At 40.6% G+C, this 20177-nt stretch overlaps 1 protein-coding gene across 1 annotated transcript in view; it reads left to right on the top strand.

Annotated features, from left to right (window-relative positions):
• Nucleotides 1-20177, top strand: part of AGPS (alkylglycerone phosphate synthase) — a 386322-nt gene that overhangs the window by 44999 nt on the left and 321146 nt on the right. The window lies entirely within an intron of this gene.

Here is a 20177-nt window from a genome sequence, read left to right as displayed (position 1 = left end):
CTTCTATGATTTGCAGCTTCTCTGTGGTTTCCAATTTCTAAGGACTATATATCCCATGGTACATTGCTGCCTGCAAGCAATGATTCCTGTTCTGACTCCGCCTCCTGGAACCATGCCCCCCCCCCCTCAGCACCTCTATAGTTCAGAAGGCAGTCTCTGTGAAATGTGTGACACAGCAGTGCCTACTCATAGGGCATAGTGACTGCGTGTCACAGAAAATGTGTGGGGATCCTCACAAAGTGAGTTTACAAACTTTAAGAATATTCAGATAAATATCAGTAGACTAGAGATAATGGTAAGACTTAGTGCTCCTGAATATACAAATTTACATCTTGACCATGGATACGCTTTAAAAGCAGGCACCTAGTGGTTGACAGGTTCACATAAACAACGGGAAAGCAGCAATTATTTTATGATTGTACATAATAAAAACATAAAGTGTAATAATACCTTTGATAAAGGGTTTGGCAGACAGACAGCCTCAGGACCTGGTAAGTACATTTAACAAGCTTCCTGTGAAGGCAGAACAAAAACTCTAAGGCTAGGTTCACATGTGGGCGCAGCGGATCACGGGCAGAATCACCGCGATTCTGCCTGCGATCAGGAATCATTGCAAATCGCGGGACTCCTGTGTGATGCCTGTGATTTGCAATGGCACCCCAAACGCTGTGCGATGTTGCCGCGATTTCCGCCTGCCGAATCGCAGAAACATCGCACAAATAGAATCGCAGGATGCATGACGCCCAAAAAGGTACAGGAGCTTCTTTTGTGAGTCATGCGTCCCGTGATTCTGTTTGCGCGATGTTCCCGCGATTCGGCAGGCGGAAATTGCAGCAACATCGCACAGCGTTTGGGGTGCCATTGCAAATCACGGGCATCACACAGGCGTCCCGCGATTTGCAATGATTCCGGATCGCGGGCAGAATCACAGTGATTCTGCCCCTGATCAGCTACGCCCACATGTGAACGTAGCCTAATTTTAGGACACCAGCTATAGCAATTCGGCTCTCTAATATTTGTAAATTGACCGATTTTGATTAGTAGAATTTGCACAATCTTTTACAATCCAACGCTGTGTAAAAATACCGAAGCCGTTTAATTTTTCAAATCTTGTATTACTCATTGTGATGCTTCATGCACTTGATGTTGATGATGGAGGTTCTTAAGATGTTGAAAGGTTGCATCCTTATGAATATTTGGGCCTATGTCTAATGTCTATAGGCTTTTATTCACATCAGAGCTCCTTTTTTTTTTTTTTTTGCCTTACAAGTCAATTGCAATAGATGAATGGCTAGAAACAGGTTGGTGCAGCTTTGAAGAGGTGAAATGCATATGTGAAGGACAACTTCAAGTCCCATACTTTTTGGTCAATAATCTAAGAATAATCTAAGACGCTTATTCTCTAATATAAGCTAATGGCATCTAAAGGCGTACTGGATTTGTCTATCAATCCTGCCCCCCCAAGTGCCCCTATTAGCATGCCTTTTGCTATGGTGGCACCTGAGCAGGCTCACTCCTGAACTGCACTCTTGTGTCCATTCATACACAGTGCAGCTTGGCCCCCCTCTCAGAATCGCTGTGATTCTGCCCGTGATCAGCTACGCCCACATATGAACGTAGCCTAATTTTAGGACACCAGCTATAGCAATTCGGCTCTCTAATATTTGTAAATTGACCGATTTTGATTAGTAGAATTTGCACAATCTTTTACAATCCAACGTTTTTCTATCATGCTGCGTAAAAATACCGAAGCCGTTTAATTTTTCAAATCTTGTATAGTCCAATGCTTATTTCAGAAATGTATAGACCTATTCCCGGATGTTGGAACAAGCAAAACCTTGGCATACATCTTTCAGATGATCTTCAAAAGCATCCTTGTCATCTTCTTTTTTTTTTTTTTTTTTTTTTTTTTTTTTTAAAGCAATAATCCTGTTGGTAAACTGTGTTTTCAGGTTCCAAAACTGTCCGTTTGCCATTTTGAGTCTCAAAAAAATGCGTCTTCTTAGAACTCTCAACTAATATTATGTAAACTGGTAATCTCACGGGTTTATTGTGGGACCCAATTTGGAGTCCTTACCCAATTGTGGTGTGCTAAGGTATTGGATAGAGTAGGGAAGAATTTAGAACTCTTAGGTTTTACTGCAATGGGAGGCTGCATTAGAGAGATTTATTTGCTTCCTGTCTACTAAAAAGGTTGTCCCCAGGACAGGAAGTAAGGAAAATCTCTCTAACGGTAACACAGACAAAAGTAAAAATGCTACTTTAAAGTGTAACTCCACTTTTGTTGAGAAAAAAACATTCCCCTCTGGGTGATCTCTGTACATTGCAGGGATTATGACAAATTTTGTAGCAGATTCCTACCTTTTTGTTATTCTAAAGCAGGGATCCTCAAACTACAGCCCTCCAGCTGTTGCCGAACTACACGTCCCATGAGGCATTGTAAAACTCTGACATTTACAGACATGCCTGGGCATGATGGGAATTGTAGTTCCTGAACAACTGGAGGGCCGTAGTTTGAAGACCCCTGTTCTAAAGAAATCCCTTTTTGTTCCTCTGTGCTAAGTGGGTCAAATAGGAGTGGTTTCAGAATTATCTATCAGCTTTGGCAGCTGCAGGGCTCTATTAAGGAAAGCTGCCAGGCCTATGTCCCTTTAGACGTGTTCCTATTGGGAGGATCTCCCAAAAAATGCAGGGGTTGCCAGAAATCTGACTTGTATCTTTGGCGGACTTCTGGGAAAATTGGTGAGCCAATCACACAAGCAGGAAATGTTTCTGGGTGTGGTCAGTATACATTCTGTGTACAGAACAGCTCCAGGCGGCCATATTGCATTGCATTTTCAGAAAATTACAACAGCTGCAGATTGAAAAGGAAAGGAAGTTTTGTAATAAAATGAAATTACAATATGATTTGTGTCACAATTGTATACTCTATATTGTTTGTTCTTTATTTGCAATTTTTGCAAAGTTAACCTATACATTCAGTAGTGGAATACTAGAATCTCAGCTTTTTAATTTTGTCTGCTACTCTTTTGCTGATTTTCATGCTCTGTCTGGTAAAACGCCCCCAGAACAAAGTTAGGGCATTCCACTTTTTTTTTTTTATTTTTTTTTATCCAGTCATTTTAATTAGAATGAATAGTTGTAACATCCATAGTAAAAAATAATATATAAACCTACACTATATTACCAAAAGTATTGGGACGCCTGCCTTTACATGCACATGAACTTTAATAGCATCCCAGTCTTAGTCTGTAGGGTTCAATATTGAGTTGGCCCACCCTTTGCAGGTATAACAGCTTCAACTCTTCTGGGAAGGCTGTCCACAAGGTTTAGTAATGTGTCTATGGGAATGTTTGACCATTCTTCCAGAAGCGTATTCATGAGATCAGGCACTGATATGGACGAGAAGGCCTGGCTCACAGTCTCCGCTCTAAATCTTCCCGAGTTGTTCGATCAGGTTGAGGTCAGGACTCTGTGCAGGCCAGTCAAGTTCCTCCATCCCAAACGCGCTCATCCTCGTCTTTATGGACCTTTTTTTTGTGCACTAGTGTGCAGTCATGTTGGAACATGAAGGAGCTATTCTCGAACTGGAAGCATGATATTGTCCAAAATGTCTTCACTGGTACAAAGGGGCCACTCCCAACCCCTGAGAAACAACCCCACACCATAATCCCCCTCCACCAAATGATTTGGACTACTGCAAAAAAAAAAAAAAAGTCCATAAAAACATGGATGAGCGAGTTTGGGGTGGAGGAACTTGGCTGGCCTGCCCTCAACCCGATAGACCACCTTTGGGATGAATTAGAGCGGGGACTGCAAGCCAGGCCTTCTCATCCACATCAGCTCCTGACCTCACAAATGCGTTTCTGGAAGAATGGTCAAACATTCTCATAGACACACTCCTAAACCTTGTTGGTTACGTTTTTGGGTTGATGATGGCAAGACTGCAGGGACAATTTCCTAAGACCTTTTCCATTGTTAAGACAAAAATCTCTCTAATGGAGAGAAAGCAGTACAACCTGAAAGAGGTTTTACTCTTTCCATATTTAACCAAAAGAAAAGGTTTTGGCACGTGGTTAGACTGTATACTCGCAGATATTTACTCATGGATATTGGACCTTTTTGGTTGGCATCAGTCTTTTTCCATGTCCTTTTTTTTGTTTGTTTTTTTTCTTCTTTCTTCTTCCTCCTCCTTCCTTCTTTCTTCTTTCTTCTTCCTCCTTCCTCCTTCTTTCTTCTTCCTCCTTCCTCCTTCCTTCTTCTTCCTCCTTCTTCCTTCTTTCTTCTTCCTCCTTCTTCCTTCTTTCTTCTTCCTCCTTCTTCCTTCTTTCTTCTTTCTTCTTCCTCCTTCTTCCTTCCTTCTTTCTTCTTCCTTTCTTCTTTCTTCTTCCTTCCTTCTTTCTTCTTCCTTCCTTCCTTCTTTCTTCTTCCTTCCTTCTTTCTTCTTCCTTCCTTCTTTCTTCTTCCTTCCTTCTTTCTTCTTTCTTTCTTCTTCTTCCTTCCTTCTTTCTTCTTCTTCCTCCTTCTTTCTCCTTCTTTCTTCTTCCTCCTTCTTCCTCCTTCTTTCTTCCTCCTCCTTCTTCTTCTTCTTCTTCTTCTTCTTCTTTCTCACGTACCTTTTTGATAACATCCCATCCATGGAGCCTTGTTCATATGCAAATCCATTTTTTATTTTTGGGAAAGTCTATTTAAACCAAGATGGTTTTCTCGTGTTCCAGTTTAGGTGTAGAAACCTATAATATGGCATTTAAGTAAAAGCTATGATGCTAGTTAGTAAATCTAAATATAAACACCAAAATGTGTTCTTTTTGCTGTAAATGGCACATTAATATTTGAACATTTACCTCTAAAACCTAATCTGTCCATAACCGTTAAATACGCCCATTGACTTGAACAGCGATGAATGATCGCTAACTGCGCATTAACAATTTATGAGCCTACTGAATTGACCTCTTAAGCACATAAATGTCCAATAAAACATAATATTATTTTTTTTTTTTTTCTCCAGACTAAAAAAAAAAAGAGCTATTTTATTATTTTGCATCCTGATCATCATGATCTGAGTAATGTTGTTAAGTGACGTGCTGCTTTTCAGGCGTTAAATGTGTCCTGTTTTACAACCGGTCAGAGAAAAGGACAAAAGCATTATTGGTTTATCAAGAATTGTGGCTCTCCGGTCCCCTGCCCCCACCCGCCATTCTTTCCATGCCCTGTAAGTCCGTCATACTGTAGAAGGGGAAAAAAAAAAAATAGTCTTGCTGCAGAACTGTTCCAGAACATTAAACCTTATAAAAAACAGCCATCCCCAGCCACGCAGCAGTTTGAAAATGTTCAATCTATTCAGCGCCAGTTGTATTTAATATTTCTCCGATGAACTCAAGTTCAACCCAGCTCTATAATTTTCAGTTTATTTGCCTTCCGCGTTCACGTTCGATAAAACAGTCACTGCCAGTTTCATCCGGTTCTGCGTAACTCTTTCATCCTCAGGCAGGCCTGCATCAGGTCTCAAAGCTTCGGGGCTGCAGAGCGGACTGGAGCCTTAAGGGTGGAGGGAATATCTAGGCAGCAAGGGCGGGTGTCTGTCTGTGTGAACTGATTTGCATGGGAGGTGGAATCACACAGCACATACATTTGCCTTGTAATGAATTGTCTTGTATATTATGTGTTTATGGCTTGCTTTCCCGTCTGCATCTGTTAAACTTGCCTCCCTGCATAAGCAAAGAGGATAGCCCACCCTTGTCTCCCCTGTCGTAGACAACACGCCTTTCCTAAGCAGATTCACCATTTCAGTTTTGTTCTCGTTGTGTATTTAGCATCCTTCCAGTGACAAGTAGAATGGTGTTTCCCGGTATGTTTACCATTTATCTAACAGAATAGGACAGATTTATATTGTACAGAAAAGAGAAGTGTATGCTGCCCATTGTATAAGCTGTACTAATGACTGCCAAATTCTTATATACCTTTCCTCCTGTTCTGTAGGGGCTTATAGACCCTACCATTCCTTTTGTTATAGGTAACTATTTATTGGGAACCCCACACCCCCTCTTTTTTTGAAGGGGTGAGACGGTGAGGCCATTATCTCCCTGTGGCACCCCAGCTCAGTCTGGTTTTTGCTGTTGCTTGTAGACCTAAAAGGCCAGACCATCTTCAGAATAACTAGTACAGTGATGGCGAACCTTGGCACTCCAGATGTTTCGAAACTACATTTCCCATGATGCTCAACTAAACTGCAGAGTGCATGAGCATCATGGGAAATGTCATTCAAAAACATCTGCGGTGCCAAGGTTCGCCATCACTGAACTAGTACATAAACAGCCAAGAATGCATGTATTTTTTTGTATGTGCATAGACTCCCAGCAACAGGCTCTCGGACGAACAATAGCGATTGGTTTAGCAAGTGTCCAGTTCAGGCAACCTATCCTTTCCCTGAGATCAGCTTGCCAAAGGATGGATGTCTGGACAGGTAACCTGAGCACCTGAAGTCTGCTGACCGATCCATTCAAGACTGGCCTTACATGGACAGCCTGGGTGCCGGTCATCAGTTTGTCTCCACTCTTTATTGAAAATCGGGAACAATCAGCCAAGCTCCAAATAGCCGTTCTTGCAGTATTTTTAATAATCAGTACGTTGACTGTGCACAGTGATGTTTCCAACCCCAAACTAGCCTTCCTTGACGCGTTTCGTCACTCTTGGCTTACCCTATCCTTGTGAGCAAGCCTGAAGCGGTGAAACAAATCCAGGATGACTGATTTTGGGTTGGAGACTTCACTATGCAGTTAACACTATATGATTATTAAAAAGAAAGAGTTAATTGGAGTGCGGATGATTTTTTGCTACTTGACTGTAGTTGTCTTATACACCCCCAATATGCTTCCATCATTGTACCTTAGAACCCTTGTCCAATCACAGTATCTTTTTTTTTTTTTTTGTAACAAAAGAAAAAAAACGTGTAAGGTCCCTTGTACAAGTGGCATCTAGCTTCTTTCTAATTCCCCTTCTCGTGCATGTTTGCTCTGGAATCAAATCTTCCACTTGCACATTAGGCCCCTTGTATACGAGTCATATAGACCCTGTGCATGCAATTCTGGCGTCTTAGTGCACTCGGGAGGCACAGGTACAGAGGGCAGCCTGTCTATGATCCGCTGAAATACATTGCGGCTCAACACTGTAGCTTCTGGTACTCAGGTTTAGGGCCTTTCTATGTGTGTGTGTGTGTGTGTGTGTATATATATATATATATATATATATATATATATATATATATATATATATATATATATATATATATATATATATATATATATATATATATATATATATATATGTATATATGTATATATATATATATATATATATATATATATATATAATATTATAGGGACAAATGCCATTTTTTTTTTTTTTACCTACATATTACTCAAGAGAAAGCCATATAGTGAAGGATGTGATCTATTCCTAATGGCCAACCATTGCCAGCGTTTAACGCCATTGCTATCTCCCCTCATTATAAGTTATTGAAAGGGACATTGCTTGAAGGTCATCCTGATGCATATGGAGCTACCACCTATTACTAAATACCTGGCTCACTCCTGGCAAATCTGCTGCCGTTACCACTCTCCAGATTATTACCGCATTGCCATATGCTTAACAGGCAATTCTTTTTACGCCCCAATGTATATAAACGATGAGCCAAAATAAAGTGGACCACATCCTTCACTCTATGGCTCTCATCTGAGTAACCAGTGGGGGGTGGAAGAGGCATTTGACTATGAATGCATAAGGCCCTAACTGCGAGTACATTCAAAACCTTTAAATACATTAAGGGTGTAAATAAGGTTCAGGAAGGCCACATTTTAATTTTGAACCTAGGATCAAGAACACGTAGACATGACCTCAAAACTAGCAGGGGGAAAGCTGAGAACTAATGTTAGAAAGTATTAGTATTATTTTACTTTTTAACCATGCTAAAACTGTGAGGTTTGAATGAGCCCTGGCATGTGACCATGATCCTGTATGGCCAGTCTCCTGGGTACAAAGAATTTGACTTTTTTTGCTAAATCTTAAAATTCTGGAAGTATTGGAAGGGTGTTTTTTTTTTTTTTTTTTTTTTGAATCATACTTACCTAGGTGGATGCAGTATTGGTCCACGAGACTAATAACCGAGCGATCAAACACCGACCATCGCTCGCTTCTCAGAGCTTCCTGAGCAGAGAGCTGATAAATGTCAGTCAGCTGCTCTCTGCTCTGCCCCATCCTCGCTCACTGGATCCAGTGCTGGGCTGTGGAGGGGGTGGAAGTGGCTGGCTCAGCCTCTCAGTGACTTGCTGAGAGTCTAAGCCGGGTGCAGGTCCAGGCATGTGGAAGGATCCTGACTCCATTGTTGTGGTCTTACCCAGGTCAGCACTCTGTCTGCTGAAAACGAGTCCTAGGAGTGCAGAACGAACTGCACTCCCGTGATCCACAGGAGAAGTACAGCAAAAGGAGCTTTCGCTTTACTACTTTTAAGGAAGGCAGTATTTACAATCTGAAGCTAAGATCAAGAACACGTAAACATGACCTCAAGCTAGCAGGAGGAAAGTTTAGAACTACCGTTAGAAAGTATTATTATTATACTTTTTAAACCTGCTTAAATCTGTAAGGTTTGAATGAGCCCTGGCATGTAACCGTGATCCTGTATGGCCAGTCTCTAGGAAACAAATGTTTGACCCTTTTGCTAATCTTTAAGTTTGTGTTGAGAGGAATGTGATCGGCTGGGGAGTTGTGTTGCTCCCCTATTTGATATGTATTCTTTTATACACACTTGAAGCCACCTCTAGCAGCAGTGAAGTTGTTCAGTTCACCTTGCTTCCCCTCCCAGCAGTGACTTGGCACCCTGCCATTCTTTGGTTCTTAAATGAAAGCACTGAGCTGGAGCTCACACGAGGCAACACGCATGTGGTCTGTTTTTGCATAATGTTGCACTATAAGCATAGGGCAACCAATTCATATCAATGGGCTGCACTATGCGTGACATTTTTGAGCTTTGTGTTTCTTTTAACCATGCTATTCACTCTGTGAAAAACCGAACCTCTTCTTGCTGTGTTTGGGGTGCAATTAGCCATAAACCCCATAGTGTGGCACTCATTTGTGAGTTATGTAAATGCATGATAGCGATTTTTTTATTTATTTTTTTGTACCTTTATGTATTCCTGTTAGCGTGAGTGCAGTTTAAGAGGAGTGACCAGTTTAGATGCACTATTAAAATGCAGACTTAAATGGCTTTAGTACTCTGCTATGGACTTTGAGGATGAAATGCTCCACAATACCTGTATCTAAGGCTCCGTTCACATCTAGGCGTTTTTGGTGAGTTTTTCTGCTCTAGGATCAGCTCTCAAAATGCCCAACAAGACAAATCCTATTCATTTCAATGGCCCCTGTTCACATCTGAGCGTTTTTGACTCTGTATACAAAACGCCCAACGCTCAAAAAAGTACATGAGCTTCTTTTTGGGCAGATTACAGGCGTTTTCCATTGGTATCTATTCAATCAAAAAACACCTGTAAATCGCGGTAAAAAACGCGCGAAAACGCTACGCTCAGGTGTGAATGTAGCCTAAAGAGATCACTGTTTGTTTTAAAACAAATTTTCTACTTGTTAAGAATTTGAAAATAACTGAATGTTCATAGCCTGCACAGGCTTACTTTATTCTGACCTATAACTGATCTGTATGTGTGTTGGATACGATTAATCGTAAATAAATCTCGATCCATTCGGGCTTCAGCCCGCTGTCTGCTGAAGACAGGTAACAGGAGTGCAGAATGAACTGCGCTTATTGTGACCCCCAGGAGAAGTATTGCCAAGGGAGCTATGGCTGTACTTCTTTTAATTTTCATCTACATTCTTCAACTGACTGTTATAGGTATACGAGTGATCCAACTGACCCGTTCATAGCAACCTGTCAATATGTCCTCCAGACCAGTCTTTTTTTAGCCAGGGTGCTTTCAGGTTTTTTCAGGGGTGCCTCAGCAAAATGCCTAAAAATTGCCCAACTGTATACAAGCCATTGGGTGGATCAAACCTACCTTTTAGTTACACAAAGCCACAGGATTTCATTGTACACCATCACAACTTTCCAGATGCCAGTGTCCTAACAATCAATGAAGATATCGATTGAGAAGGATAATGTCGGGGGGGGGGGGGGGGGGGACCTGCATAGCATCCTTTTTTGAATCAATCTCCTCTGTCCCCCCCTTCATCAGCACTGGGGTCCCGTTAGGTGAATGATGGGGGGGGGGGGGGGGGACATTGCAATACTAGTACCAGTGTGCAAAATCGTATTTACTGGAAGAATGAATCACCTCTAATGTTGGGTGTCCACCCAAAAGGGGAAGCTCTACCCCCCCCCCCCCCAACTGCCTCATTTTGGCACCTTTTGGGGGGTGGGGGGTACCTGGTTTTGACAGGTTCCCTGCCCCCCACTTCTGACTCAGTTTGCCTCGCAAATGGAGCTGGAAGTTCGCCACCCCACCTGTCCTCGAGGAGCTGACAATCTAAGGTCCCTAACTCACATTCATACATACACATATTGGGGCCAATTTGGACGGAAGCCAATCAACCTGCCAGCATGTCTTTGGAATGTGGGAGGAAAAACCAGAGTAATCAGAGGAACCCACAAAAGCAAAGTGAGAACATGCAAACTCTATGCATTTAGTGACCTGGGTGAGATATGAAGCAGGGACCTCCGTACTGCAAGGCAGAAGTGCTAAGGAAAGCAGCAAAAGGTATGGACTCAGTGAGTCTTTGCACCCTTTTTTGGTGCATTGGGTTAGAAAGCCCTTTTATTTTGAATGGGCTGTGAGTGCACCTCATGGCAAAAAAAAAAAAAAATAAATAAAAATAGGTCCCACTCAATAAAAAAAAAAAAAAAAAAAAAATGCACTACAATGATGCAGCGATCATTGGTATCAATTAGTTGCAATGCACTGTATATGTATGCAATTAACAAGTGGCAACACACACTTAGTATTGTTTTCTAATAGGTGTAGTGGTCTTTATGAGCCCTTAGATACACTTAAGGGTTTGTTCACACCAGCCGATGCATTGGCACACAGGGCATGCGCAGTGCAGCCAAAATCAGCGCTGTGGTGATTCGCTGAGCTCGGCACGCTGTAAACTGCGCTGAAAAAAGTGCTGCATGCAGTGCTTTTCTTTTTTCTCAGTGTGCAGTGCCCGCACATCACTGCAACAAAGTGGTGTGCCCATAGGAGACCAGGTATTTTGTCTTGGCCATGCGGTGGGACTGTTGGAATAGCCGCCCAGCACCAGTCCATTTACATTTTGTGTGGTGCGTTACTGCATGTGCGTTGACACAGGGGAGATTTGTTTTAAATCAAGTCGATTTAAATTGCTAGTTAAAAGGCTTGAATTAAATCTTAATTTTTAAAGAGCAACTGTCCTCTCTGTCTCGCCGCGGCTCCTCCTCCTCTGAGCCGTTGTTGACTCACCGACCGTACCATACACTTTAAAGGGACAGTTTGTGATGCAGCAGTGACACAACAAGGTGAGGGACGTGGCGGCAGCCGGTGAGTGGATGCCCGCTAACAGGTGTTGCTAAAAATGACAGGTGCTCTTTAAATGTAAGGACTCATTCTTGCTGGTAGTTAGTGTAAAACTGTGTGAATGCATCAATGCAGTGAATGTTATCTCGGCTTGCAGAGTTTGGATTCATTGAATGTTTACCAAAAATGTAAATATTGACGAATATACAGCCTCATGCTACATAACTAAGCTCCATTTCATGCTGAATAAACTCAATTATTATGAATGTATCTTAAGTAGAAAACTATCTTTAGATACATTTTTACCCAAAAGCATTTTATCAAAACAAAATTTGAAAAAAAAAAAAAAAAAAAAAAAAAAAATCAGATTTTACCACTTGCTGACCCTCTGCCGCAGTTTTATTGTGGCAGGCTGGCTTGGCTGCGCGAACCGACGTAGTACTACGTTGGTTGCGTGAGTGGTGCTGGGGGGGAGGGGGGATGAGCGCGCGCCCCCACTAGGCAGCGGGGATGCCGATGCACGTGGGGCTGGCGGCCTCCATTGTCGCCGGCCACCCGTGATCGCTCCCCGCTGAGAGAGGACGGTCAGCTGTTGTAAACACAACAGACCGTTCTTCTCTCTGGAATGATCACAGAGTGCCTTTGATTTTTCTATATAGGATCACAGGTCTCTGTGGTCATTTCACAAGCCCATCCCCCCTCCACAGTTAGTAAACACTTCCCTAGGCTCACTTTTTTAACCCTTTGATCACCCACAGTGTTAACCCCTTCCCTGCCAGTGTCATTATTACAGTAATGTCATTATTTTTAGCACTGATTACTGTAGTAATGTCACTGGTCCCCCCAAAAGTGTCAAAGGTCAGTTAGGGGTCCGATCTGTCTGCCGCAATGTCACAGTCCCACTAAAAATCGCAGATTGTCGCCATTGCTTGTAAAAAAAAAAAAAGACAAATCTTTCCCTAGTTTGTAGACGCGATAAAGTTTGCGCAAACCAATCAAAATCCGCTTATTGCAATTTTTTTAGTTATTTATTTTTTACCAAAAATATGAAGCAGAATACAAATTGACCTAAAAGGATGAGAAAAAGTTTGATTTTTAAATTTTCTTTTTGGGAATGTTCTATAGCAGAATGTGAAAAAATATAGATGTTTTTTTTTTCCAGATTTGTCATTCCTTTTTTTTTTTTTTTTTTGTTATAGCGCAAAAAAATAAAAATTGCACAGGTGATCAAATACCACCTAAAGAAAGCTCTATGTTTGGGGGGGAAAAAAGGACATCAATTGTATGTGGGTACAGTGTCGCGTGACTGCTCAATTCTCCGTTAACGCAGTGCCGAATTGCAAAAAATGGCCTGGTCATTAAGGGGGCAAATCCTTCCGGTCCAGAACTGATTAAATAGAAAAAAAAATCAGATTTTTAAAATTTATTTTTAAAAATCTGTGATTTTTTTTTTATGCACCCTGCGTTGATTTATGTTGCATGAATGCAACTCATTGAAAACGATGAGCTGTCAACACAAAAACATCCTAAATATCTGACGTGCTACACTGTGGTGCATTTCATTGCATTGCATTGCATGTGTGTTGCCTTAGCTGAATGGCAGCACAATGCATGTAACCTGTTGCTGTGTTTTGCTCTAACATGTGCAATGCTACCAGACATAGACGTAAATCAGCACCTGGGGCTCCTTTCCATTTGTGCTATGCATGTGAGTTAATGCACATTGTCATGCATTGATGTGTGTTCCAGTAAGACAGCCTGTTGAAATCAATGGACTTCCTATGTACATAAACCTCCCAATTTTCAGACATACCAAGAGACTTTAGTAGTGCATTGGGATTTATTTATTCAAAATAAATGGCAATATCAGTGCAAGTAACGCAGTGTAAATCATCCTTGAATATTTAATGCAGGCTGATGCTTTTATTAGCCTGTTGACCAAAATTCCAGGACATGTTTGCTTTATTGTTTTGGCAACTACTTATCCAGCATGCCATCAGAAGGACAGATCCCCAAAACTAGAGCTTTCCCTATCCAGCCAATCAGGTGTTACCTGCCAGTATGTTTGTTTGGTGCCTGTCTCCGTTCCATCATTGCTCTTGATTTTTGAAGATCAGCCCCAATGTGGCGGTGTATTATTTTATAACCACAAAAAAGATCAAATCTGGAGCCAACAGACCCCTGCCTTCTGTTTTTTTTTTTTTTTTTTTTTTTTTAATTATTATTTTTATTTTTTTTGTTCTGAACTAAGCAAAATTTTAAGAAGGCACGTTGTGTCTGTAATGTATAAATGTCGCCCTCCCTTGTGTTGAAGAATATTTTAGCTAGGGCCAATGCCTCCCTTTCATTGTAATATGTGTTTGGTGTGATTGAACAATGAAGAGTCTGTGGGTGGGTTCTGCTAAGAAGAATAGTGCGGCAAAGGAGGTGGTGAAGAATGGAGTAACACTGCCACTTAGTGGCCAACAGTGTGTAGTGTTTGTGGATTTTTTTTTTTTCCTCTTAACCATTTAGGAACCATTTGACGGGAGGGGCTTTCCTTTGTGACGACGCACAGTGAGCTGTATTTACAATTGGCATAGAAATTATTTATTTTTAATGTGCTCGAATCATAATTCCAGTTTGCAGCTGCGGCCTTAAAGCCTAGAGCTATAATGTGGTGCGCGGAAGCAGCCTATGGCTGCAGCGATGGGTGTGCCTTATATCCTCTATTCCCCCAATCTCCGAGCTGCTGATTATGCAGGACGGTTCATACAGAGGTTCAGTACCTTGGTTGACCTCGATCGATCTCTTACTGCTCCCCGTGCTTGTGCAGTTCTCCGCTTTGCGATCCATCCTTTAAGAATGTTTGTTGCTTAGAATAGATCTTCGCCAGCGGCAATCAAAGGAGCCAGTGTTCCTGAAAGTCACAAGCTGGGCTTGTCGAATATTGCAGTCATGCTTTAGCTGTTCTCTTAGAAGGCACATCACATTGCTTTTAATGTCCCACATCATCTAATAACGAACGGCTTCGGAGCTGGCAGTCCATCAGGACAGATCTCAGGAACTATCCTAGAGAATTCCCTTCTCTCACAAATCAAGATTATAGATATGCAGGCAGAGCTTGTAGACTAGAGAGAAAAATGGCAGATTATATCTTCTTTCCTAATGATACGAAACTGCCCAATTTATTGCATTTCAATATATGTCAAATGAACGTGTAATGAGACATAAGATGAACTTCACAGTGGTGGTCTGCTTGTTATTATCTGCAGCCTTGGAATTCACCTAATGGGCTCTGGCACAACCCGGCCTCCTCTGTGTAGCAGCATTGTATGCTGTAATAATGACTCCAAGATAGGTTACTAATATTCAGAATTCTGTAACTGGTCTCCTAACAGCTGCAGCAAAATAAAAAAATAATAATAAAATTATAAAAAAAAAAATGAAAAGGACATATTTCCTATTCTTTACATGTAGAAAACAAGCAGACAAAAAAAATTGGAAAAAAAAAAAAAAAAAACGAATTTAGGGTTCGTTTACACTTGCTGGTGGGGTGGCAGTAAAAACTGGCAATTGAGCTGTGTTTTTATGCCCCTTCCCTTTAAGCTACAAAGGCAGCCCTACAGGACTGTACACCTGCTGCGGCTGCAGAAATAATTGGCCTACCTGTTGTGTTCAATGGTCAATACCACCGCCAAACATGACCCATTCAAATGAATAGGGCCACGCCGCAATTACATGTAATGCACACACTTGTGGTGCTGTATTTGCAGGACTAAAACAGGGCGTCAGGAGGGAACCTACTGCTTATCGCATCCTCGCCACCAGTCAAACGCCTCTGAAATTGATCCGCTGCATTGTTTTTCAAGGGGTAACCAGGTCTGCCGCAGATCTGAACTTAGCCTAACCGCAAATTTTGGGTATTTGCACTGTTTATATTAAAGCAGACTTCATCCAAAAGGGGAAGCGCCATATATTTGCACCCCCCCCCCCCCTCTGCTGCCACATTTGGCACTTTTAAGGTGAGAGCGTGTACCTGGTTTTGATAGGTAACCGCTCCCACTTCTAGTCAGATGGCTGCAGAAATCTGAGCAGAAGTTTGCTCCTCCCTCTCCTGCAGCCTTCTGGGACACATCACAGGTCCCAGAAGACTGCGGGGATCATTCATAAAGTGTAGCGAGACTTGCTCATGCTCAGTAGGAAACCAGCTGTGAGGCTGCGGGGCTTTGTTCCGCTTTGATAAGATCCCGGCGCCTGGACCCGAAGCCGATTGAAGAATCGGCTCGTATGAGGACATCGCGGGATCCCTGGACAGGTAAGTGTTCTTTTATTAAAAGTCAGCAGCTACAGGATTTATAGCTACTGACTTTTTAATTTTTTAAGGGGGGAGATTGGAGCTCCTCTTTAAAGTGGGCAGCACAGTGCCTTAGTGGTTCGCATTTAGTATAAAAAACTTTGGTGCCGAAACCAAAAATTCATGATGCACTTGGCTGGAACTGACTGTTTTTAAAAAAAAAAAAAAAATATATATATATATATATATATATATATATATATATATATATAATTTATAAACAATCGTATTTTATTTGACTTTAATGAATATCCTGAATTTAAATGAATATGAATTTATTATTGCCCATTATTGGCACTTTTTAAAGCAGTCTTAAAAGGTTATGCTTGCTGCATTTTTGGAGCATATTTGGCAAACCGTGCTAAAAAACACACCTCCCCATTGAAATGCAAAAAAAGCAGCAAGAGCACATCAAAAATGCACCCGTTGCGTTTTTTGATGCATTTTTAAAGTAATTTGACCTATGAAGAACAACATAAGCAAGGTAAAATAGCAGGGGTTTTCGGCAACCATTATTGGCACTTTTTTTCTTTCTTTCAGCACAACCCTAAAAACCCGATTTGCGGCTAATCCTTTTCGGCGGCTGAAATTTCAGTGCATCACTAGTTAGCATCTCTGTATTACAGCGCTAGGGTCCTTAGTTTAAGTTTCAGCCAGGACATTATCTGCATGGAGTTTGCATGTTCTTTTGCAAGGTTGCTTATTAGGCTTTCCTCCGGGTGCTCAGGTTTCCTCCCACATTTCAAAGACATGCTGGTAGGTTATTGACTCCTGTCTAAAACTGGACATACACAGATTGATTTTTGTCTGATTTCCTGCAGAATCAACTGAAATTTGCTCTGTGGATGAATCCTGACAGTGCCAGGCTCAACAAAAGTTGAATTTTGTCAAAGGAGCTGGATGGGAAAATCTAAGCCAAATAGCGTCTTTATCCAATCGGATGCAGTCACTATTTGGGTGTTCCGGCAGCAGTTGGTGAAGTGGGTGTCAGAATATTGGAACCGCAGACTCATCCATCCACACTGTTTGTCATGGATGGTGGGGGGTTGGGGGAGGAGAATCGGATGATTCTGATTTAACCTGTCTGTTGCCACATTCTGTATGCCAGTCCCAAGCCCGAACAAATGGGCAAATGGGGAAGGTCTAGGGAAGACCTGGTGATCTTAACAAACTTTCTTGGAATTTTTTTTTTTTTTTTTAATGGAAAAATGCTGTCTGGTATATCGGACATGGTGCTCATAGAGTCTGATACAACTATTGATATACATGCATACTATAAGTAGCTGCTATCAGCATTTTTGATGAGGGATTGTAATAACCTTATTGGTAGAATTAAACCAATGGCGTTCATCTATAGCAGTGGTTCTCAACCAGGGTTCCTCCAGAGGTTGCTAGGGGTTCATTGAGCAATTTCTGCATCTCCCATTGACACCATTGATCTTTTTAGCTATCTGGAAGAAGGTAATTCTTCCCAATGTCCACAAGTGTAAGGAGCATTCATCCCACTGACCATCACACTAATGTATCATTCATTGTAAATATAGTCTTTTTAGCAGGGGTTCCCTGAGAACTTATTTAAAGGGTTCCTCTGTGTTGAAAAGGTTGAGAGAGGCTGATCTATTCGGGTAAATACGATCCATGCATTCAGGGGAGCTAAAAGAATCAAAATGGCACAAAGCACAGACTGCAATAACTTGTGATCTGATGGGCCGCAGTACCCGGGGGGTCATTCAGCCCAATGTGGAGCAAATTATGGTACTTTACAAACTACTTAAGTCAATTTTAAATCGCACACGTGTGCACTGAGCTATTGGTAAGATTCATGTCATACAAAGTTTTACAGTCAGCAGCACATTTGTCTTTGCTAAGACACATGTGTAATCCACATAGGGGTTGAAGCATTTACAACATCTGTAATACTCCCGTCACTCGGGTAACATGTGTTGAAAGAAGAGGAAATCCAGCCACAGCTGTCTGATGAGGGCTTGGGGTGTGATTATACTGCCACCTGGTGTCCAAACCTGGCAGAGTCGGAGTGACCTGCATTTCACACCAGTAAAAGCACAGACGCACCAGTGCTCCGAAGACCTGTCCACAAGCCTGTATTTATTGTACTGGACTTGGTTTTCTGGTTTGCCTAATTGGCTGCTGATTGTTTCCTTATAATTTCAGCTTTATGGTTTTTTATTTTATTCTGAATATCCAGGGTTCTATAAAGGAGATTGGTCAGATATTTTGGCACACAACCCAAAATCTAAAAACCGAGGATATCATGCATATTATTATTTGCACTCTTTCACCCCCCTTTATGCTCCTGTTGATAGTGGGGTTTTTTTTTTGTTTGTTTTTAAATGAAAGCCCAATTCTTTAAAAATTCTTTAAGGCCAATCTATATGCAAATATTAACCACCTCCCGTCCATCAACCCTATTACATCCATCCCTCTAACCCATCCTGTGTTTTTTATTTTTTCCTTCCATTGTGAAACAAGTTTTTTTTTTTTTTTTACTGAAGTCCTTTTTCCTGGGACTCTCCTGGGTGCAGGGACTGCTAATCCAGTACTGCAGGTACACCTGTGATGACTGGTTCCCTACGGTCCCCTTGCTCTAACATCATTCCTCTTCTGGGTCCCCCCCCCCCACCACCACCACCACCATTGCACAACCAATAGCCAGTGTCCAAGTCACGTAAACCGTTACGTGGGCACACGAAGATGGACCCTACATGTTATATATATATATATATATATATATATATATATATATGTGTGTGTGTGTGTGTGTGTATATATATATATATATATATATATATATATATATATATATATAGTGTGTGTGTGTGTGTGTATATGTATGTATATATATATATATATATATATATATATATATATATATATATATATATATATATATATATATATATATATATATATAATTTTTTTTTTTTTTTTTAAATGTGTGCGTGGCAGAATTTTTTTTTTCCTTTTTTTTTTTTTTTATGGTTATGTCAGCGTAACAGTATCTTATGAACAAGTGCATGTCCAGTAGAAAATTTTTAAGGACATACAAATATTTATATTGAAAGCAGTAGATATGAATGGTTTCACATGGAGTAAAAGCCCCTATCCCTACAGTATGCCCACTGAGATTCTAAAAAAAAGTCGGTGACAATTAAGTAATTTCAAATATATAATTTCTTGTTGCTTTGTACAAATTTTAACATTTTGAAATATAAAAAGGTGCTTATTAAAAATTCTTGAGATGCACAGTCTTGTAATATAGACAAGGTCCAAAGTAATGAAAGAATTGCTGGTGCTCTTGTTTGAACCTCAAAAATAATATACATTTGTTGTACATGGAATGAATGGCTCAATTTGCATTTTTAAACATTCTCCTGTAATTTGAATCTGGTTTACCATGTTTGTGTTAACCTTCAGTATAGGTATAAAATAATAATAATAATAATATATAATGAAGAATATACCGTGTGTGTCTATATGCCTTCAAAACAATATTTCACCTAATAGTTTGAAAAATGAATGTGCACACTAATTAAGCAATTAGCATAATTATCGGGCCGCTCTGTGTCTTAATCAATGTTTTATCAATGTGTCCTAGTAAATACGTCTGCGTATGTGAATAGTAAACCTCTGTAGCATCAATGCTCAGGATAGTGTTAGGCTGGCCATACACTATACAATTTTCTTATTCAATTTCTTTTAGATTTACCTTAAACTATGTAGTGCAAGGGCCTGCCTGACTGCATACAAATTGAAAGTGTTTGGGTTTGACCTTATATTACATGGTTTTGGTAAATCTAAAGGAAAGTTGAACAAGAAAATTGTATAGTGTATGGCCAGCCTTAGACCTTCCTCATCCAAGTGATTTCTATTCAGCTGATTATCTACTCTCTAAAAAAAAAAAAGTGGAGATTTAAAAAAAAAAAAAAAAAAAAAAAAAGTTGGCAAAATATATAATAATCTATGCCTCTATCTAGTCCCTCATTATATATACTTATATTTTTTTAAATTTTGTTTTTCTTATTTTAATAAAAATTTTAATTTTTCACAAGCCCAGCAACAGGCTTATTTTTAGAATATCCTTCTAGCGCTTTATCTAAGAGCTCATTTTTCTAGTGACCCGAGGGGTACAAGTCACAGCCTACTTTACAGAGGGCAACCTCCTGTATTCTCCTAATTAATTCAGGGTATATACTTAATTTAATTAAAAATAAATATAGATATCTTCCATACAACAATTGAATTTTAAAAAAACATATTTTCCTTCCGTTTTCTAAAACTTTTAT

Source organism: Pelophylax lessonae, assembly GCF_965119305.1.
Source record: "Pelophylax lessonae genome assembly, chromosome: 6".
NCBI classification, from domain to species: domain Eukaryota; kingdom Metazoa; phylum Chordata; class Amphibia; order Anura; family Ranidae; genus Pelophylax; species Pelophylax lessonae.
Note: the sequence above shows the minus strand (reverse complement) of the source record. Positions and strands in the feature narration are given on the sequence as shown.